At 37.2% G+C, this 23,418-nt stretch overlaps 1 protein-coding gene and 1 pseudogene across 4 annotated transcripts in view; both read left to right on the top strand.

The window, feature by feature from the left end:
• SMYD3 (SET and MYND domain containing 3) overlaps positions 1-23,418 on the top strand; it is a 703,830-nt gene that overhangs the window by 242,072 nt on the left and 438,340 nt on the right. The gene's annotated exons all lie outside the window — the stretch shown is intronic.
• On the top strand, positions 18,531-20,301 carry LOC114898791 (annotated as a pseudogene). The gene is made up of 2 exons (XR_003794469.1): positions 18,531-18,740; positions 19,780-20,301. The product of XR_003794469.1 is annotated as a 60S ribosomal protein L23a pseudogene (transcript).

Raw genomic sequence — 23,418 nt, forward strand, 5'->3', positions numbered from 1 at the left:
GTTTAATACCAGCCTAAGTTGCAAATACAGTACTTTTTTACTTCTCTGTAAACTGGAATGAGAATAGAAACTGAAATGTACAGTCCAAATGTAAGCTTTTTAATACCAAGCTATAGTAGAGAATTGCTAAAAAATTAGGTAGGAATACTTAACCATTTTTAATGAATGATAAAGACTACTAGTGACACAAGATGAGCGATGGAAAGTAGACGGTTTAGCTCTCTTTTTTCTGACATGGCAGCATAGGACTTTCAACCAAAGTTATCTTCCTCGCTGACTGTTCTTTGTTGGCATATGCCGGAAAAAGCCTGGAAATATCATGTGCATTCCTTTGATCTTAGTTACTTGGTAGGCTTTATAACACAATACTTTAATTTATGCCTATTTTTTGGCTAGCTGGCTATAACATTAAACCAGCACTACTCATAGCTTGCATATGAAATGTCAGTATTTCACAGTTATATTTATAGCAAGAAACTGTACGTTAAATAATGACTTCTGAACACTAAACTTAAAGTAGAATAACAAAGGAATATATACATATATAAATTAGCTGGAGGTTATCTTAGAGGATTTGAATGGCCTTTTCTTTGCAGCCAAGATGTATGGGTTGACATTTATAAGACTAGACTCTCAAATGCTAAGGATACAATGTGTGCTAAAAATCAGAGCCCTGCCTGCTAATCTTAGTTACTGAGAATAAGTGCTCTTAGCAGATAGAATAGTTGCTTTCTTGATGTCTTAGTACACTTTTTTTCTAAGGTAGTAGCTGCTTGTTACTATAATTGTTGAACTGCATATTCTTATGTGAAGACTGAAGAATGTAGGACTGTTAGACCTGGAAGACGCCTGAAGGCGTCCTAAGCCTCCCGTTTAGTAGCCCATGGGCAGGGCTGCTGCTGTCAGAGCATTTCAGACTTCTTATAGTGTTCTTTTTCTATGATACCACGCTGTCTTTTTTCTCTCCATACTGTGTGTTTGCTTGTTCACTATTCTGCATTTTTGAGTTTAATGCTAAATATATTACAGAAATTAAGAGCCTGTCTTTGTCTTACACCCTTCTTTTTCAGTTGTAGACTAGAACCCCATGCTCAAAAGGACTGGTCACAGCAATCTCCCATCCTGGCTTTAATGGCTGCTAAAGGATTGTTGTGAGCCATGTCCACTGGGGCCCCTTAGATCCAAGAGAGCATGGGTCTTCCCAGAAGAGAATAGGGTACTGCTTGAAAGCGCAGTATGTACCATGTTCCCTGCGGCGCTCATAGGGACTGTGGTGAGGTCTGTGATCCATACATGGTAATGCTTTAGGGTCTGGACATGCTGGACTAGTGTGGTGTCAGGAAGGAACGCAGGGCAGCATTACTCATTGAACAAGGAAGTGGCTCTGTGGTCTGGACAGGTACCTCTGCCTAGCCCTTGTGTTCTGAAAAAGCCTGCTTTATTGGAGGCATTAAGGTTTTCCTTTTTAACCATTTAAGTATCTCCCGCTCTATTAGTTTTCTGTTGTGAGTGACAAATTGCCACAAACTTAGTGGCTTAAAACGTTACATACTTATTTTTTACAGTTTCTGTGATTCCAATAGTTAATTAATTCTATAATATCTAAATTTCACAAACCTCTGATGTATTCTTCCTTTAGTTTTACTATTCTAAGATTCACGCCTGGACGTCTTATAATGCCTGACTTTTCTAGAAAGAACATAGTCGTATAGCAAAAACACTGATGTGAGCATGTTGACATTCAACCCAGTGTTTTATTCTGGGGCTCCTGCTTCAAGCCACTACTGCTCAATGTCGTGTACTCCGTTTTCCAAATGCACATGATTATTTTTTCTTTTTAAGTAGCTAAATTACTGCATATTATTGAAAGCAATATAATGACTTAAAAGCTTTTTCTACAACAGTGGATTTTCACTAATTCAGGTTGAGAGTCCTTCCATCCAGTCCAGATTCATCCAAATTTTATTGACTAGCCCGCCCATAAACCCTGTGAAATAAAATGCCTCATCACAGATACAGGCAGCCTGAGAGTCAATCACATCCCATGGGAACACAGCCTGAAGCATCTCTGACAGTACAGAGAGCCAGTAGCTGCCATCTCAGCCGTGCTCCCCTGCCCTCCGCTATGTAGGAATTCAGTTTTACAAGTAAGGTACTAGAAATGCTAAGTCAACCCTGTTAGGCTCATTCAAGAATAATACTTGACAGAGTAAATGCAAGAATCATGCTGTAGTATGGGAGAAAGAATATGAATGTATAAATTAGATCTGGATTCTAATTCTAGCTCCATCACTTGCCACCAGTTATTTAACTTAGGAGTCTCAGTTTCCTGACCTAGAAAATAAGAATATAATATCAGCATCACAATATTAAACTAATTCTTATAGTGATAACATAGAAGTCATTCAATTTAGCATTTATTGAGTTATTAATAGAGGTTATAGTTACGTCATTAAGTGTATCTACTAAGTATAGTGGCAGAATGAGTAATATGCCAAGAGCAGTTTGCTGGTATTTGAGAAGTATGATGTCAAGTATGTTCAGATGAAAATTTGAAAATGTTTCCCCAAAGCATTATTCATGTCAGATTTTAGAGATTTGCTATGGACTGGGAATAATCAAATAACATAAACCATATTTTTTCTGTTTTTAGAATGGGGCTCAGAATATAGATTCATAGGTGTTTTATCAATAGATAAAATTTCAGTTCATATGTCAACATATGATTATTAGCTTTTTAGATTATCTAGGCTATATTTATAATTTTGGTCCATCTTTTCCCTTTGACCAAGCATATATTCAACTATCTCTATGCTGATTTATATTCATGCTATGCATATACATTTTAATATTGCTTTATTTCATCTCTAAAAGGCAGACAAATATTCTCACAAAAAGTTGCAAAGTGAATTTTGCATTATTCAGTACTAAATAATGGGGCAAGACATTTGTCAGGTTCATAAAACTAGATATAACCATTCATAAATAAAAATCTCCCCAAGTGATGTTTAATGGAAGAGAATTAAGAAACCATAGAAAATGAATGAGAAAAGAAAAATATTATTTTCTGCAATTTATATTTTTTACTCGGGATTATACTCCATTTTGTGTTTCTACTACTTAAAAAGATATTTTCTCTTTCTCACTGCCGTTTCAAAGACTAATATTACAATGTTTTCCTTAAATAAAATAAAATTATTACTGAGGACTTTGAGTCACATTAATAAAATTATTCAACAAAAATTATTAAATAACTACCCCTGGCTCAGGTATGTTTTGGACATACAGAGATGAATAAGTGATGTTGTGTGTCTTCATAGACTTCATTATCTGGGATATAAACAATTTACTATAATAAATTTATTAGTACTCTAATAGTAGTATGGACAAATAGTTGGGGAGTACAGAGGGAAGAACTGTTAATTCTGTTAGAGCAGTTTGGAAATGATATTTGAGCTCGTCCTGGTAGGATGAATATAAACTTGCCTGATGTTGAAAAGAAGAAGGGGTTTAGAGGGAAAGGCATGGCATTTCCAGTAGAGTTCTCTCCTTGTCCTTTAAAAAAAAATGTGAACTTTTTAGGAATCTTAAGCGTTGATATATGGTGAGCAAAAAAAAGTTGATGAGATGACTGTTAAGGATGACTAAAATGGAAGAGTTGTTGGGGGGATCTGCATGATTCCCTTTTGGAATCAGGTTTTCAGCACACAGGAGAACTGAAAAGTTAGCGGTGTCTTGAAGAACAAATTCAAAATTGTAAGGAGGTGAGTCAACTGCATCTGCGTTTTTATAAATAGCAAATACGTGTACCTTAAGCATTAAAAACATTTGCGAAAAATTAGTTAATGGAGAACAGAAGATTCTCAAACCCAGTACTTTGGGGAAAAAAATCCATTTTCTCATTAATTGGAAGATTGTCAATGTAAAGGGATGGCAGTAATTCTCAGTTACTTTCACATAATCCTACTTAAAAAAGCAAGCACTGCGGGAGTATTTTCTGTTGATCCTTTGGTTTATCAAGATGCCCCACAGGAGAAGACTTACACAAGCTGGACGATGAGCTCATTTATTAAGATACGTGGTGGTCACTGAATGCCATCATGTTTCTGACATGTTTATTCCTCCTGCTGATTTGCTGGCTTTTCATTGTTGTTTCATGTTTATATTGAGGTCTGCTGAACATGTGAATATCCTAAGAGCTATCATCCCTGAAATATGTGTTCTTTAAGAATGAGGACTGCAGGTTCTCTGGAGTCTATCTTGTCTCTTTCTGCTGGCTCATGTTTATGAAATGAGGGCTTATTCTTTAAAAAAAAGAAAAAGAGGAAAGAAATATATGCTGACCAGGATTGTCAGTCTGATCCATCATCAGTAAAGAACCATGCAAGAACAATTAACGAGTTGAGTTTATGTTTCACAAAATCAGGATAAACAAAAGCTAGCAGGATTCTTTCTTAGGCGTATTTCTCTTCATATGTACCTTTGATTTAAAAATCACTCTCCTCTAGGTTTTTATTTCTTCAAGATTACCAGTTGGAAACCGACTTTCTTCTTTAGTAATAAGATTGCTGGTACTGTATGCATCATAGAATTGCAAGAATTAAGCAACAGAGTCCATGTAGAATGTTTGGCACATAGCAAGCACTGAATAAATAGCAGTTATCATTCTTGTGGTCACTACTACCAGGACCTCCACCACCCCCACCATCTTCATCATTCTTGGTAAATGCTTACTCTCATGTTATCTGTTACTGCAGAGTCACTGACAGGTAATGAGGAATAGCCAGTTAGGTGTCAGATCTCAGGAATTCAGGAAGCCCATAAACGTTGTGGACCGAGAAGGATTTTGTCTAGACTGCATGCTCTTTGTCTGTGAAGACAGTGCCTGCAGTCCCCACAGAATGATTACAAAGCACTGCATTGCATTTAAGGCCTTGGCATTAAGAAACTATTCCTTGAAAGGCATGGTCTTGTTGAGGTGTGAGAAAAAAGTCATACTGAAAAAATAGAAAAGTTACCATGTTTCATTAATTCTGAGATGCAGATCTTTTTTCGCATTTTGTTTTGCCCGAAATCAGTGTGCATTTTAAAGTCAATGGCATGTTATATACTTCGACAGCATTTTTTCTTTTAACATAGGTAATAATGCATCTTAAAATCATTGGCATCTTAGATTTGATGACATCTTACAAATGCTTAACCATGTGGTACTCATGAGAAGGGTAATGAGAATCTAGAAAAAGAACAGTCAAGACCAGACCTTAGAAGGCAGTCGTGGGACTTGGGTGTAATCCGTGTATCTGACTGGGGTCAGTCAAACCCTCTGGCTTCACTGCCACGTTGCGGCTAATGTTTACATTCACCTGCTGTGCCATCCTAACTGCTTCTGTGTTATTTCAGGCCCAGGTTTCTCATCTGGATTACTTTGATAATCTCCCTCTGTCCTTCTTCTCTAACGTACCCTTTGAAATGCTCTAAGAGTCCTTTTAAAAACAGTCAGGTCTTGATACCACTGTCTTCAACAGCCTCTAAAAATTGGCCTCCCGTGATGGCACAGCACAAGTTGGAAGCATGACCTGGTCCCAGTCCTGAATCTGTCACATACTAGTCACATGTCCCTGAGCAAGGTTGTCAGCCTCTCTGAACTGGTTTTCCTAATTATAAGATTGGGGTGATAACAATTCTTTATCTCAGAAGATCATAATGTTTGCTATTTACCTTGCAAAGGGCTTGGTACATAGTAGATGGTTAGTAAATATTAGTCTTCTTGCTTAACTCAGTTTCCTCATCTGTAAAATAGGGTTGATAATTTTTTCCCTGCTAACTTGGTTGGATTGCTCTGACGATTGATGGAAATAATTTACATGAAAGCATAAATTATTTTTATGCTTAAAATTATTACATTTTTATGCTTTAAATTACTATTTTATAAACTATAAAATGCTTTGTCAAATTAGAGATTGTTTTTACCAAAGCATCCTAGGCCTTTAAGGAACTCATTCCAGGGTTTCTTTCCAGCTTAGTGTACTCCAGTCTATTCCAGTCACATACCTTCCTGTACATCCCCAGAATATGCCAGGTACTTTGACAAACTTTGTTCTGTATGTTTATGCTATAGGAATTTTACTCTCCACTATATTCTGTATCCACATCCAGTAACGTCCAGTTCAAATATCCTTACCTTTTCTGATTCTACTAGAAAAAAAATTGCTTTTTCCCATTTTCCCTCAGAAGCTGTAGGAGTTTGGCCTTCTTTTTTTTTTTGGGTGGCCTTCTTTTTAATGTTGATTTTATTCTGATTTATATATTTTAAAAAGAATTTTTTTTTCATTTATTTTTGGCTGTGTTGGGTCTTTGTTGCTGCACGCAGGCTTTCTCTACTTGCGGTGAGCGGGAGCTACTCTTCGTTGCAGTGCGCGGGCTTCTCATTGCGGTGCCTTCTCTTGTTGCGGAGCACGGGCTCTAGGCGCGCGGGCTTAAGTAGCTGTGGCACACGGGCTCAGTAGTTGTGGCTCGTGGGCTCTAGAGCGCAGGCTCAGGCTTAGTTGCTCCGTGGCCTGTGGGATCTTCCCGGACCAGGGCTCGAAACCGTGTCCCCTGCATTGGTAGGCTGATTCTTATCCACTGCACCACCAGGGAAGCCCTCTTCTTATTTACATTGTGTTAATTGTTTTGTCTGTTTTCTTGTCCACTAGACTGAAAGCTACTGAAAGGTAGGGACATGTCTAATTTAACAAAGCATTTTGTCCACAGAAGTTGTGTAGAATATGTTGAATTGAACAAGGTACACGAAGGCAAGCACAAAGGCATTCTTGACAACGGGGTTAATGGCTGAAGAGGTAATGTACATGGAACATGTAGAGCCCAGTCGTGTTGACTGGAATGGCTGGAGTGTTTGGAAGAGTTGTGGGAAAGAAGTTTTGGAAGGTAGAGTAGCATCTGTTTATGGATGTCCCCAACACCAGCCAGAGAAGATGGAACTGTATCAAGACAACCATTTTCAATTGTCATTTACCAGCAGAATTTTCTTCTCACATTTTTACAACAAAACCCCAGTGTATACGAAAGAGAAATGGAGTTGCTTTGGTTGATAGAGACACTGGCTTCCCACCCTCCCTGCGAGTCCTCTCCCACATTAACATCATGTTTGCTCCTCAGCAGAACAGTTGGAGTGTCATGAAGCAAGATTTGAAAATCAGTGTATTACAGATTAGGCTGGTACCTTCTTGTGCAGGAGAATGACATGATGGGAATTATGCTTCACATCTGGTAACAACGTGAAAGATAGATTGGAGAGGAGGTGTTTGATTTCCTTTTTAGTTGCTTCATTTTCTTTCTGTACTACCTCGGAATAACTGCCAGTCTTCAAGGATTATCCTGTTGAACAGTTTTTCCTACTGCGTGCTCTCTCAACTTCTTGCAGAGCTGTTGTCTCAGTTTTACTAATCTTCACACTGGTGACCGAGCTGAATGCCTAGATGTCTGACTTTACTAACTAAATCTTTCCCAGGCTGTCAAGACCTATCACTTCTGCTTATTTAGTGTACCTGTGCCACGTTTGGGCAGGTTGTTGTTTTTTTTGTAGGCAATAATATTAGTTTTGAGCCCTGCTGTAGCTTGTGCTTTGTTCCTGTCTTCTACTGCTTGTTCAAAAACATACTGAAAATGGGCCTTTGGAAGACGATTGTATTGAATTATTGTATCCAGAATAATTATATACTAATTCAAAAGGAGATGAATACCCAAATGATAGAATAAAATGAGTGATTAGTTAAGATACAATGGGTTTTGCTTCTAACAGGAAAAGTTTCCATCTATCTGGCTTCCCTCAGAGGACTGTATTCTAAACCTAAGTTTCCTCATGCCTATATGTAGGTTATAAAATGAAAAAAGCAAAATGAAAATTTGTTTTTATTCTACTGGGGCAATATGGTCTTTTGGCTAACACTTAGAAATTAAGAGCTTAATATATCTATCTGTTGGTTGTATAGACATCTTACATCAAAGTAATTAGTAATTTGGAGATAAAAGATTAATTGTGTACCACCTAATAAGGAGGAACATAATTATCTAAGCCAGTTACAATCTTATACATTTTTCATTTAATACGTGAATAAGTGGCTAATATAATTTCTTTTTCTGAGACATATGTTTTTAAATGTTCAGATTTATCACTAATCTTTGCATTTGATCATGCCTTTGGAAGGAATTAGTGTTTTCTTTATAGAATTAAAAGGTAAAATTTGTTGAGGGAGTATAGGATAATTTAGAAAGAAATCAGTAATTTTTCCCATTTTTACTATTAAGTTATAGGTAGTTATTTTGAATGGTAGTATGAAAAGGTATGTGTTTGTGTTTTAAGCAGGATGCTGTTAAATTAAGAAAAATAAATGAGGTGATTTTTCTGGAATCCTACATTATGGAGATCAGCTGATTCAGGAACAGGCATTTGCCTACATACTATGAAGCTTTAAAGGTCAGAGAGTAGAAAGGTGTCTAGTCTCTTCAACCCCAGACCTACCAGAAAATTTATTTCCCAGCTTCCTTAAATTTTTTTTTTTTTTTAAACATCTTTTTTGGAGTATAATTGCTTTACAATGGTGTGTTAGTTTCCGCTTTATAACAAAGTGAATCAGCTATACATGTACATATATCCCCATATCCCCTCCCTCTTGCGTCTCCCTCCTACCCTCCCTATCCCACCCCTCTAGGTGGACACAAAGCACCGAGCTGATCTCCCTGTGCTCTGCAGCTGCTTCCCACTAGCTATTTTACATTTGGTAGTGTATACATGTCCATGCCACTCTCTCACTTCATCCCAGCTTAATTCTTATTCTAATATAAAGCTAACATTTAATGAACCGTAACTCTGACCTGGGCATGTGCTAAATATTTTGTGTGCGTCATGTCATTTAGTCCTCAATAATCTCTGAAGGGTAAGCTAGGTGCAGTTGTAGTCATCTACATTTTACAATGTAGAAACTGAGGCTTAGAAGTAAAGTAGCTTGCCCAAGATGAGGTAGTTTGTAAATGGCAGAGGTAGCATTCAAACTCCTTGATGTCCGACTACAAAGTAATCTTCACATTGTGTGGTTTCCTTATGTTGCTTTTTTGGCCAACACTATGCATTATGCCCTGAGTCTAGGAACGTGCATTAGAAGACTATACCCATGTAATGTTTGTAACTGAATTGGGTATGCAGATCACACAGTCTTGAAATAGTTAGATGATGACTGTGTGATGGTTTATTTATACACTAGGTTGAGGTAATGTGCATCATGCTGCACGCATCACACTGCACCACACTTCCTTCTCCGTGTAAGTTTGAAGTACAAGTATTTGCCATCTGATGTGGGTTGCCTGGATGCTCATAATCAGTGAAATAATTCCTCTTCTTAAAAATTTTTTTTAAAATATGTATTTTAGTGTTGAATAGCAAGCTATTTTAAGGTAAAATCACCCTGGATCCAGATATCTATTTAAATGCTATGTTGTAGAGACAAGTAACTTATTTAACCAAATAATTCAGTGAATCTTCACTAAGAACCTAATATGGGCTAGGTACCCATGCTGGATGTCAGGGACTGGGTATGTGGTGCAGTAAAAGAGAGATGGATTTTTAGGATAGTTACTGAGCTAAACATAGGGCCTGGTATGTACGGAAAGTACTAAGAAATGTTTATTAACTGAAAGGAAGGCCAGAGTTGAAATTGTGGTCTAAAATGGGCAAATTAGTTAGTGTTCTTAGTTTGTTTCTTCATCAGAAATATAAGGGTAATAAAATCCACATCAGAAGGATTGCTGTCAAGATTAAATGAGTTAATCGACAAAACGAAAAGACAGCCTACTGAATGGAAGCAAATATTTGCAAATGATATGACCAATAAGGGATTAATATTCAAGATATATAACAGCTCATACAACTCAACATCAAAAAAACAAACAACTTGATTAAAAATGAGCAGGAGGGGCTTCTCTGGTGGCACAGTGGTTGAGAGTCCACCTGCCGGCGCAGGGGACACGAGTTCGTGCCCTGGTCCGGGAAGATCCCACATGCCGCGGAGCGGTGGGCCCATGAGCCATGGCTGCTGAGCCTGCGCGTCCGGAGCCTGTGCTCCGCAACGGGAGAGGCCACAACAGTGAGAGGCCTGCGTACCTCAAAAAAAAAAAGATGAGCAGGAGAAGTGAATACACATATTTCCAAAGAGGAAATGGAGATAGCCAACAGGCACATGAAAAGATGCTCAACATCGCTAATCATCAGGGAAATGCAAATCAAAACCACAATGAGATAACACCTCACACTTGTCAAAATGGCTATAATCAAAAAGAACCCAAATAACAAATGCTGGCAAGGATGTGGAGAAAAGGGAGCCCTTGTCACTCTTGGTGCGATGTAAATTGGTACAGCCACTGTGGGAAACAGTATGGAGGTTCCTCAAAAAACTAAAAATAGAACTACCATATGACCCAGCAATTCTACTTCTGGGTATATATTCAAAACAAAAACAAAAACACTAATTTGAAAACATATGTGCATCCCAAAGTTCATAGCAGAATTATTTACATTTTCCAAGGTACAGAAGCAACCTAAGTGGCCATCCACAGATGAATGGATAAAGAAGATGTGGTTAATATACACAATAGAATACTACTCAGCTATAAAAAAAAAACAAACTAATTTTGCCATTTGTAGCAGCATGGATGGACTCTGGGGGACATTATGCTAAGTGTTAAGTCGGACAGAGAACGACAAATACTGTATGATACCACTTATATTTGGAATCTAAAAACATATAACAAACTAGTAAATGTAACAAAAAAGTAGCAGAATCACAAATAAAGAACAAATTAGTGGTTACCAGTGTTGCGGGGTGCAGTGTAGGGGTGGTGGAGTGGGAGGTATTGGGTTGGCCAAAAAGCTCATTCAGGTTTTTCCACACAGTCTTTTGGAAGAACCCGAACGAACTTTTGGGTCAACCTAATACACACTATTGGGTGTAAAATTGCTCAAGGATTTACTGTACAGCACAGAGAATATAGCCAATATTTTGTAATAACTGTGAATGGAAAGTAACCTTTAAAAATTACATAAAATGTTTAAAAATTTTTTTAAAAAAATCTTAAATGAGGTAAAATATGGAAGTGTGTCCAGGAGTGTGTCTGACACATATCAGATGGTTAATAATTGTTAGTAAAATAGTGAAAAATAAAGAACACCTTTCCCTCTTCTCAAGGCATGTCAAGGTTTAGGACAGGGGATTCTTATACATTATGAAGTTGGACTTTAGTTGTCATTTCCCTGTATTTGCTTTAAAGTTCTGTCTGAGCTTCACTAATAATCCAAAGGGATTTGGGACTCTAAGAAGAAAACACATGCAAACACACCCACACACTCCCCCGCATCTGCCCTCATACTTAATTCTCCTTCTCTTGTTCACAAATTTATCGCTTAAACCCATGAAATACTTTTACATTTAGATGTCCTCTATAATAACAAAAGAACATGGGAAATGAGCAGAAGCAGCAGAATTGTATTATTGGATTAAAATTTGGATACAGAAAGAGATGTGTAGGTATTGAAATTTCAACAGCTTATGTTTTCCTCACTTCTACACATTTTATGGTTCTTATAAACAGATTTATTGCATTTTTGCCTCGTGATTGAAAATCGACAGAAGTAAAGCCTAGTGATGCCAAAGGGATGTGATGTATGTGTGACACAGGCTGCTGTTTGTGCCCATCTGCACAGAATGCCACATATTTTAAAGAACTTTTTCCTCTCTTTCTTAATAGGAAGAGAAAATGATCTGTTTTTCCTTTTAGACAACAGTGAACTGATTCGTTTTGGTCCCTATTGCTGTTTTTAAGAAGAATTGCTAGTGTGAAATATACTAAATGCAAAGCTGTGTTTTCGCTTAAGGTCAATTCATATTTTAGTAATGTGTTTTGTGCTTTGTCTATCTTTAGATTTAACCATTTAAAAACTTTGATTGCTAAACTGATCATTTTATACATAATTTTTTAAATCCCATAGGTCATTTGATGACCTTTCTATATTTTTTGATTTTATGGATGTCTTCGTTTGAAGATGATCATATCTTTAATGCTAAAAATGCCTCACATTTTCTGAAATTGGATTTGAATCATCATTAAAGGATCGAATGCTATGACCGTAAGGTGGCATTAAAAAGCCAGAAACACTTATTAAATTTAAACTATTACTTTCAAGCACAGATTTTCAACCCTTTTAGAAATACTTTTGAGTTAAAATTGAAATGTCAAATAACATAAAATTGAAAATACATATTTGGTTCATTATTACCATCATGTAGTATTAAATATTAAACATTAATTTATTTCATGCTGCTGGCAGGACACAATGATTCAGGGTTTAATGAAAAAAGTATTGTCTGCTTGATGACTTCCATGTATTGTAATAGAACTGAGTGTTTATTTACTATGGATTAGTAGGATTTGTTCTGCTAGTGCATACTTAAATATGATAAGTCATGTATGAATATATTTATTTCAGACACAATCTATAACTGAAATCCACAAATTCTCTTTTTTGAAATATGCCTTTGTTTCTTCTATGAAAGGAGTATTTATGAAAAGATGCCTCTGCCTTATACACTACATTGCTTACAGTAACCAAGGCCTCATTAAAACCAGTTGCTTTGTACCCAGTGGTAGGTTTAATGTAGGTAGTAAAATCTGGCTAAATGAATCTGAAAAGAAATCTGCTTTCAGTAAAGGGAATGAATGAATCTAAAACAATAGAATGTACTACTCAGAGCGGAATTAAACAGAAATCTTTAACAGAGAACAAATTTATTTCATTATATTTTGGAGTCAATGTAATTATACATATGATTTGTTCCTACCACTGAATGTATGACCTTGGGCAAGTTATTGATTTCTCTGTGCTTCAGTTTCTTTACCTGAAAAATGGGTATAATAGTAGTTCCCACCTGTGCAAACACTGTGTAAGTGTTATCTTTTTGTTATTGTATGATATGTAGAGTAGGGTAGGGAAATGGGAATAAAGGATGAAACCCTTCAAAGTCAACTGAAATAGTACACTGTCAAGGTCCCTTTTAGGGATGCAGGCCGGCTGTTGTTGCACTTGAGATGAGCTCCAATCACAAAGTGATAACATTCCGTAGATGTGTCTTATATCTACAACCTACCTATAAATATCTCAAGGAAGGCACTACTATTTGAAGTCAGCTCAGGTTACTTTCCATTATGAGAAAAAAAGTTGTTCCTCTGTGAAGTTCCTTTCCCTCACCCCCAAACCTGAAATCCAGCAACACAATCCTCACCTCCAACTCAAATAGACTACCCATTCCCAACTCAAATTTGTGTTGGTTCTACCTATGGATTTTCTTTGAATTAAGAAGTCACATCTGAAACAAACTTCCAGAACTACGTGTAGGGTGTCTTTAATTGTTAGAAGAGCTTAAAGTAGTCGGCATTCAGGTTTTCATTTTAGTTTATTGATCTCTTAAAGCTATTAACTATTATTCAAAGATGGCTACCTTTTTTGGTTTTTATTGAGGTATAAATGACATACAACACTATATTCGTTTCAGGTGTACAACATAATGATTCAATATTTGTGTGTATTGCAAATTATCACCACAATAAGTCTAGTTAACATCTGTCACTGTACATCCTTACTATGAGAACTTTCAAGATTTTCTCTCTTAGCAACTTGCAAATATGCAATACAGCATTACTAATTGTAGTCACCAGGCTGTCCATTACATCCCCTTGACTTATTTATAACTGGAAGTTTGTACCTTTTGGCTCCCTTAACCCATTTTGTCCTCCCCCAACCCTCCACCTCTGGCAACCACCAGTGTGTTCTCTGTATGTATGAGCTCAGTTGTTGTTGTTGTTTTTTAAGATTCCACATATAAGTGAGATCATAAAGTATTTATCTTTTTCTGTCTGATTTATTTCACTTAGCATAATGCTCTCAAGGTCCATCCCTGTTGTCTCAAATGGTGAGATGTCTTTCTTTTTCATGGCTGAATAACATTCCAATATATGTATGTGTATTTATTTATTCTCACCAACACTTGTTATTTCTTGTCTTTTTTTTTTTTTTTTTTTGCGGTACACGGGCCTCTCACTGTTGTGGCCTCTCCCATTGTGGAGCACAGGCTCTGGACGCACAGGCTCAGCGGCCATGTCTCACGGGCCCAGCCGCTCCACGGCATGTGGGATCTTCCCGGACCAGGGCACGAACCCGTGTCGCCTGCATCGGCAGGCGGACTCTCAACCACTGCGCCACCAGGGAAGCCCTATTTCTTGTTCTTTTGATAATAGTCATTCTGACAGGTATGAGATGTCTTTCTGTGGCTTTGATTTGTATTTCTCTCATAATTTGTGGTGTTGAGTACCTTTCCATGTGTCTGTTGGCCATCTCCATCTGTTTACATCTTCTTTGGAAAAATGTCTATTTGTGTCCTCTGCCCATGTTTTAATTAGGTTGTTTGTTGTTTTACTGTTAAGTTGTTGGAGCTCTTTCTATATTTTGAATATTAACCCCTTATCTGATACATGATTTGCACATATTGTCTCCCATATGGTAGGTTGCCTTTGCATTTTGTTCATGATTTTCTTTGTTGTGAAGTAGCTTTTTAGCTTGATGTGGTCCAGTTGTTTATTTTTGCTTTTGTTGCCTTTGCTTTTGGTGCCAGATGGCTGCCTTTTTAAAGTTTGATTTAGGACAGTTGTATTTACAGTCTAAAGTTTCATAGTCATCTTTAAAAGTATCTATCAAACTTACTTTTTTCTTGTTTTGCTTGGTAAAATTATAAATGCATGAAAATAGCCTTAAGAAATGGAACTTCAGTTGTAATTTAATTTCTGATTCCATTAGACACATGCTACCATTTTGTCAGTGTTACAACCCTATTGACTATTTCTGATGTTACCAGCGGGCTCCTTTTGGATTATTCAAGGTGTTATATAAGTGTAATGATGTCTTACTGGTTTTCTGTAAACTTATGTGTTTGGTCTGGTGAAGATTTATTTTTCAAAATAAAGTATTCTCTTATGAAGTTTGCACATTATATGTCTTTACACCTAGCTTATGAGAAAAATTATCTGCATTGCGTGCTGTAGTTTTGCAGTCACTGAAAATAGTGTTCTGAACTTAGTTGCTTTTCTTTCAATAGACATTCCATGACAACCAGATTTCTCAAGAAATAGTTGAAGATGTGAGTATTGGACTATGAAAATGAAATTTCGAAGGAGTCACAGTAGACACAAGGTGAGGATAGATTAGATAGTGTTGCCAAATTTGTAGAGAAGTGTTAGACTGGAGAATCAGTATATCATGTGAATATAGAGAAGTCCATTTTTTAAATGTAGATTTCTTAGCAAGAGTTTTTGAGACAATTTTGCAGCTGTGTATCAAGAGAAAGAAAAATGGGAAAGTAGAGCTGGTGGGAGAATGAAGAAAAAGGGGATGGAAAGGAATGCGTTTGAATTCACCCTGCATGCACTTAAAATGACTAGTGGACTCCATAATGGCACATTTCCACAAGCAGCTCAGTTTGGAGGCAAGTTAACATGGACCAGATTTGACTACCTGGGGGAACTGCTATCAGCAGAAAAGAGACAAAGTTTAATATAAAAAGGACAAGATCACTGATCTGAGGGGGAAGTAACTTGCAAGTTCATAGAATATCCTATCTAAGAAACAGTTGCCAAAGCAGATATATTGCAGTGAAAGGTAAGGGCAATAGACTTAATGTGACCTTATATTATTAACTGGTAAGGAAAACAAGTTTTCAAAGTACACAAACACACATTCACACAACACACACACACACATACACACACACACAGAGACAAACTTTTTTTAAAGGGGAAAGAGAAGCTGTATTTTGATGTTGCTTTAGATAAAAACTGTTTAATCATGCTGCACCATGATTCTCAAATATGACTTTAAATGAAAACTTTTACAGAACCTATCATTTTTTTCAGGAATATTTTTTCCAGTGCATTGAGGAAATTAAAACAACAACAACAACAACACTGTATAAAGGTCCATTCTGGGCACTTTTTCATGAATTAAAACCTGGGGAAAAATTCATGTAAATTTTATATCTTTTCTACATCTTGTGTGGAATGTTGCATAACAATAATAGTGATATCATCCTATGTTTTGTTGCCCTTACAATTTTCACATCTTGTTCATGATCTCAGTTGATCCTCAGAACACTGTGAAGCAGGTAGATGGTTTCCTCATTCTTTAGATGAGGAAGGTGAGGCCAGATTGGTTACATGATTTGCCCAGAGATGTGGGTCTACAATCCAGGCTTTCGGAGCTTGAATGCAGAGCTATCACGTGAGGATTAGAACATAAGCACAAGGAAACCCAGGAGCAGCTTTGGTTTAGGAAAAGAAGTATTTAAATACTGATCAGTAGTTGATGGTGGAACAAATGACTCAGACTAAGCTTTATCAGGAAAACCATGCAGAAGAGGCAGCCTTTGTGAACTAGTGAAAGCAGGCACTTAGATCTGAATTGAAGTGAAGTTTCCAGACTTAGAGAAATTAGTTTGTGTGTACTAATTGGCCTGATTTCGTCAAAATTACTTTCCAATAAAATATTGTCTCTGGAGAAGTTTTGAGTTGGAAAGAAGAGCAACTTTTGGATGAGACAGGAAGATTTTAAATCTTGTGAAATCTTTTCAAAATCTAAAATCAGTGCGTCAGAGCCCAGCTTCTGGTTTGTGACCAGACTTTTCCTGTGTATATTACATTGGTTAGAGGGCATGATTTGATTATGTGGTCAGGAAACAGTCTGGGCAAAATCGTTAAATCATCAGTCTTTGTCCTACTGGCCCCAGCGTTGCTTTCTTGTGGTTATTTTTCAGTTTTATGAAACAGTTTACTCCCAAACACTTTCTCAATGACCAATGTCCTAATCTTTTACTTCAGAATCTGTTATCAAAAGAGATACCCTCACTCCCTGATAACTATTTAAATTGAGACCCAAACCTTTTTTTTTTTTTTTACTTTTTTGGCCGTGTCACGCAGCATGTGGGATCTTAGTTCCCCGACCAGGGATTGAACCCGGACTCCCTGCATTGGAAGCACAGAGTCTTTAACTACTGGACCGCCAGGGAAGTCCCCCTGGATTCTTTTAGGAGGAAAAGACTACTAAAAATTTTCAAAGCAGACATTGTAACCCACTTGAATTTATCCCTGTGAAGAAAATAGGTGACACTTAGCTAGAAAATAAAAAGTGTTACAGTAGTTTTTGTTTTCTTTAAAAAGCCTTTTAAGGTCGTGTATTTAATCACAAGAAATGAAACTTGAGTTTTTAGCATTGTACTTATAACACATGAAGTTCGAGATCTGGGGCTCGAGATATTTCCTCCCAAGCTGCAAAAGGACTTTGAGATGCCGTAACCTGCTGGAGTCCAGCATCTGGCAACTTGTTATACTGAGCAGCTAATTTTTCATTGCGGCTCCTCTGGGGGCTCAGTGCAAAGTCATACGACACAATGGACATAGCGGAGTAGCAGCCTGAATTCAGATCAGCGGCCAAGTGTATTCACAGCTCTATAACCTTCAAGCCTAATAAGGAAGTTGTTTTAGCATTTGGCCTATTAGTACATTTAGTGGTTGGATGTGTAATCTGGGTATTTGACATCTGTAGCTAACCAAGACATATGCTGAATGTTATTTTCTCCATAAAAGCATTTACTTATCTGAATGATTGGAATTCAGATGTCTTCATCCCTACTTCAGATACTATAATCATATTCAACAGTTTAAAATGTTGGAATCAGGCAAGTTGGGCTTGAATTTTGGCAGAAACACTGTGTCATTTGGACATCTTCTCTATGCCTTAGTTTCCACATCTGTAAAATGAGGATGCTAAAAATAGCAACTTCATAGGGCTCCTGTGGGGATTAAATAAAAATTATAGTTATACTATTAATGCACATTATAAAGTGCCTAGTAAGTGCCATTTATGTCATTTGATAGAATTCATTTATGAATATGAAGCTTTTTTGATCATAACAAATATATAATATGTAACGTGAGTAATTCACTCTTCATAAGTTATACTGGCTCTGAAGTAATATGGAGCATGGATTGAATTTCTCCACTTATGATAATGACTCCACTTGGAAACCTCATTACTTGGGATTGGTGCTCTTTCCACTATGACAGGAACCTTAGCTACTCAAATAGACTCAGTTGGAATGTCCAGTAGAAAAATGTATATTTGTACTCCAGGTAGGATCTCATTTGAATAACTAGAGCAATGTCCAATTCAATATAATAAATAAATATAAAAATTATATTTATTCAATGTAAAGAATACCTTTGAACAATAAATTTTATAGACTATACTTAAAATTCTCTATTTTTCTTTATTTGTACATTATATATAATAAGTATACTTGAATATCTTTATAATTTAAGTGTTTTTTTTAAATAAACAGCATTGGTAATCATAATTGTAGGCTGGAGCTTATGAATTGGAGATGTACAGTTTTGGAAGTGCCATTGTTATCAAGGAAATCACCTTCTTTTCACTAAATCAGTGGGGCTTCTTCAAGTTCCACATCTCCAAGCTAACTGGAGTCTTGGTCTTGACCTCTTCTCCTTTGTTGGCAGCTGCCTGGTTCTTGGCATGTTCATTTTGGGTATACCACTGTCAGCCTGGTACCACCCTGGGTGCTAACACCAAGATGGTAATTTTATCAGGAAGAAATAAAAGTGCCTATTTACCCTCTGTAGTCCCCACCCAAACTCCATCTCAAGTGAGCATCACACCCTGATTTTTTGTCTTTTTTTATTTTTTTAAGCTGTTGGAAAATAAATTCCTGTGATTTCATGTCACATTTCTCTCTTGGGTCAATATTAATGCTCCAACTCAAATGAGAATGCTGTACTAGTGTGTAATTCATACTCTGCACAGGTGGTGACATGATCTTAAGAAGGTGAAGGCCCTAAATCCCTTAGGTTATTAAGTAGAAACCCTCCCATTCCCTAATTATTTAGCCATTTGTTGCCTGCATAGTGAAAAAGATTGCTCTTTAATTCAGTCTGGTCCCTTACATTTGATGAAAAGCTCATTACCCAGTTTTGTCATGGATGAAGCTGTATGTTTGAGTCTTTTCTCATTTGTACTAAATTGGTAAGGGCAGAATAGTAACTTGGCTGTCACCTCCCACTCTCCAATTTCATTTTCTGGTAACCTCTCAGGCTTTGTCATCTCTTGAATTGCTTGTCCTTTTTTACATGCCATATCAGTGGTTGGTTCCCATGTGAACTGGGGTCAGCCAGGCTCATGGCCACTGACTTCCCTGGAGTAAACCTTTGTTACAAATTATAGATCTTGTGATAACCACACATAATCAGAGGGAGAGATGGCCATTATTTCTCTTTTCTTCACAGCACAGTCCCAGTAATGAGTTCATTAGATGTAGGACTTCGGTATGTATCAATTTCCATTTGTACGTCTGGCTAGAGAAAATTCTCATTCACAAATGCCCTTGACTTACAAAATAAATTAAGGATGTAATTATTTGTGATACAGGAGGATGCACCATAGTGTTCCTTTAAATCAGAAACCTTACTGAAACTTAGATGTTTCAATCAATGAAGGGAAGGGAAAGGAAGGCGAGAAAAGGAAAGGATAAAGGAAAGGGAAGTGTGAGCAGATCTACCCTACAGTATGGTATGACTGGGATCATCCCAGAGCTGCACACTTGAATTTTGGTTAAAAAGCGATGCAGGAAGAAGGCGCCGAAGGCGAAGAAGGAAGTCCCTGCCCCTCCCAAAGCCGAAGCCAAAGCAAAGCCTTTGAAGGCCAAGAAAGCGGCGTTGAAAGGCGTCCACAGCCACACAAAAAAGAAGATCCGGACGTCACCCATCTTCCAATGGCCCAAAACACCGCGGCTCAGGAGGCAGCCCAAATATCCTCGGAAGGGCGCCCCTAGGAGAAACAAGCTTGACCACTATGCCATCATCAAGTTCCCCCTCACCACCGAGTCAGCCATGAAGAAACTAGAAGACAGCAACACACTGGTGTTCATTGTGGATGTCAGGGCCAACAAGCACCAAATTAAACAGGCCGTGAAGAAGCTCTATGACACTGACGTGGCTAAGGTCAACACCCTGATCAGGCCTGATGGAGAGAAGAAGGCATATGTTCGACTGGCTCCTGACTATGACGCTTTGGATGTTGCCAACAAAATTGGGATCATCTAAACTGAGTCCAGCTGACTAATTCTAAATATAAAAGTTTTCGCAAGATATTTTTCTTTGCAGTCAAGATACATGCTGTAGGCTTAGTGGAACAAAAAGACCCTATGTTCCTGGATCCATATTACATTAAAACTTGGCTCATAAACCAGACCTAAGTTCTGCCCTTTGGACTAACGGCTCACCTTGATCCAGCATTCAAGGCCTCGAGCAGTTCCTACCACATGACATCACTCTCCTTCCTGTGCAGCCACAGCCATTTCCCCAAGATAGTATGTTAATTAAGAGACTTGGTATTGAGTGTAACAGAAACCAACTCTGGCTAGCTTAGGTCAAAGGGGAATTAGTTGACAGAACCTTGGATTATTTCATGAGATCAAACAAATTCCTTGGTAGCTAAGTCAGAACTCGTGGACCTGCACATCCTCTGGAATGCTCCCTTAGATGCGACCACTCCAGCAGTGTCCTGTCTCTGAGTGTCTCTGTTTCAAACCTTTGTACCCTAGAATGGGAATCTGTTTGGACTGGTTTCGGTTAGGCATCAGTCAGCAGGGCCATATAGCTCAGAAATGAGCGTTTGGTAAATGTTTCTAGAAAAGGGGAGATTGTTAAACTAAGTTATCCCATGACATGACTGCTCCGTAATCCAGCTTCTGTCCAATCTTCATCTCTGTATTTATGATGTTCTTTCTACTTGTCCCCTCTGCCAGGCAAAATCTTCTCAATGCAGTTCACGGTCTACCTCCTTTGTGATGCCTTTCCTGACCATCTAGTCAGAATTACAGCATTCTCCTACTTTCCCACAGCATATTACTAATGTCTTTGATTTAGCACACAGCATTATTTTGTTCTTCTGATAAACTGAGATGTTGACTGCTACCAGACAATGATTTCACTTTCTTTCCAGCTGCTAGGAAAGCCAGGGCTAAGGTTTACATTCAATTACTATGGCCTTCTTTAGTCCAAAAAATTTTTTAATATGATCTTTCTCTTCCTTCCCCTTTACCACCTGGCTTTTGTCTTTGTCCTTGTGGTGGGATCCTTGATCTTATGGTACCTGCGGTTTTATTTCACAAGAAACATGAATAGTAACAGAAAAGACTGCCTTTGTCACACAAGTTCTTTTTTGGTGCCCTTGCAGTACCTGGAATAACTCTGACCACAGCTCTGCTCTCACCTTGGTCTGTCACAAACTATGCCCGTTGTCCAAGGCTTTACCCAGCAGTCACCTCCTTTATTAAGCCTTTCCCTATCATCCCGATCCCACACCAAGATGGCAGAGATATAGACTTATTTTTCCCCGAAGATACTTTTATTCACACTTTACATAAAACTTAACACATATATTTGTCATTATTATTGTTGATGTTGTTGTTAACATTTTTATTAGGGGTGGCTTAGGAAGGCTGATGGAAATTTGGAGAGGCGGGCTAAAATTTCCCAAGCCTTGGCAACCCCAGTACTGACTGGATTTCAGTTTTGATTCTGCCACTTGCTTCCTGGCTGACCTGGTCAGGGTCAAGTCATTCCCCTTCTCTGGGCTTCAAATAATTTCATTTTTCAGAATGTCTTTATTGAGTGTTACAACTGCAAAGGTGATTATTAAAAGCCCCTGTAAACCTTTAAATATCTGTAGAACTAGAAGAAGAAGTGAGAGCAGCTCTGTAGCCTCCTAGACTTTTTTTCACATGAATATATGTAAACATCAAAGCATTTTAACCTAGATTATGTCATGCCGTCCATCCATATGGCAACTTTATTTTATTCCCTTAAAAATATTGATTTCAGCAATACATTAGTATTATCATTTGTTTTATCTGCTGCATCATAAAGAAGAACTATAGTCTAACAATCCCCTATTGATGAAAGTGCCCTTTAAATTTTAAGCTTTTCTTAAAACTAGGAAAGTAATATATGCACATAGTTTTTTTAAGTATAAAATGAAAATGTTCCTCCAACATTACTCTCTCTGAAAAAAAAAACAAACACTTCTAAAATGTATTATTTTTGTTCTTCTGATGCCTACCATCATAGTTTTAAATAATATGTTCCTACATTTCTTGATTTTTCTTATAGTATTATTTTACATTGCCAAAAACTATTAAATTCTTTTCCATAACTAGAACTCAGTCCTCTGTACTTTCTCATTAGTTTAGTTTAGGAGGCTAAAAAACCAATAGACAGCATTTACAATATTCTAATTATATAAATATTATTAAGCATAGAACTAAGTATGGTGGCAAGGTGAACAGACCCACAGAAGAGGAAATGCCATTAATCCTGTCTTCTTTAAAGGAAAATATTCCAAGAATCAAGGTCAAGTGGATTCAATCTGCTGCTGTTGTTTCTGACATCTCAAGTTATCTTTTTTCTTAGATTCTTTGTCATTTCATTTAAGTAACTCTCCAAATATTTATTTTTCATATAGGAGTTGTGGGTAGTATTAAATTGCTTATATCCATGCATATTTGAATATTTTTTATTGTTGCCTTAATTAATAGATAGTTTTGACGACAAAAGATTTTTGGCTAAAGTTTTTTTCCCTGAGAACTTTGAAAATATTGCTCCATTATCTTCTAGAATCCAGTGTGGCTCGTGAGAAATGTAATTTTAGTGTAGTTCTTGTATCTTTTTCAGCTTACTGTTTTCTCTCTAGAAGTATGTAGGGATACACACACACACACACACACACGTGCGCACACACATTTTTTAATCCATGGAATTATAACTGAGAATAGTAATATCTGACTATTAGATTTTTTTTTTAACCTGACCCAACACATAGTGAGTTTTTTCAGTCTGAATACTGGTATAGCTTTTATTGGCTTTGTGTAGAATTCTTCTATGATTTCATTTATTATTTTCTCCCCTCTGTTTTGACTATTATCTGCTTCTGAAAATCCTAATAAAAAGATCTTGATCTTCCTAGATGTTAACCTCAAAGTCTTATTTCCGAAATTATCCATTACTTAGACTTTTTTCATACATATTCCGGGAGTTTTTCTGAACTTTACTTTCAAAGTCAGTCTTTGGCTATATTTATTCTATTAGTTTGTCCATATATTGAATTTTTTCTTTTTTAAATCATGGGGCAATTCTTAGGAAAAAGTTTAACTATTTCAATATTGTTTTGATTCCTACCTTGAAAAGTTGGTGCAGAAA

This window comes from Monodon monoceros, unplaced genomic scaffold, assembly GCF_005190385.1.
Source record: "Monodon monoceros isolate NGI ecotype Baffin Bay Population unplaced genomic scaffold, NGI_Narwhal_1 Super_Scaffold_18, whole genome shotgun sequence".
Lineage (NCBI taxonomy): Eukaryota > Metazoa > Chordata > Mammalia > Artiodactyla > Monodontidae > Monodon > Monodon monoceros.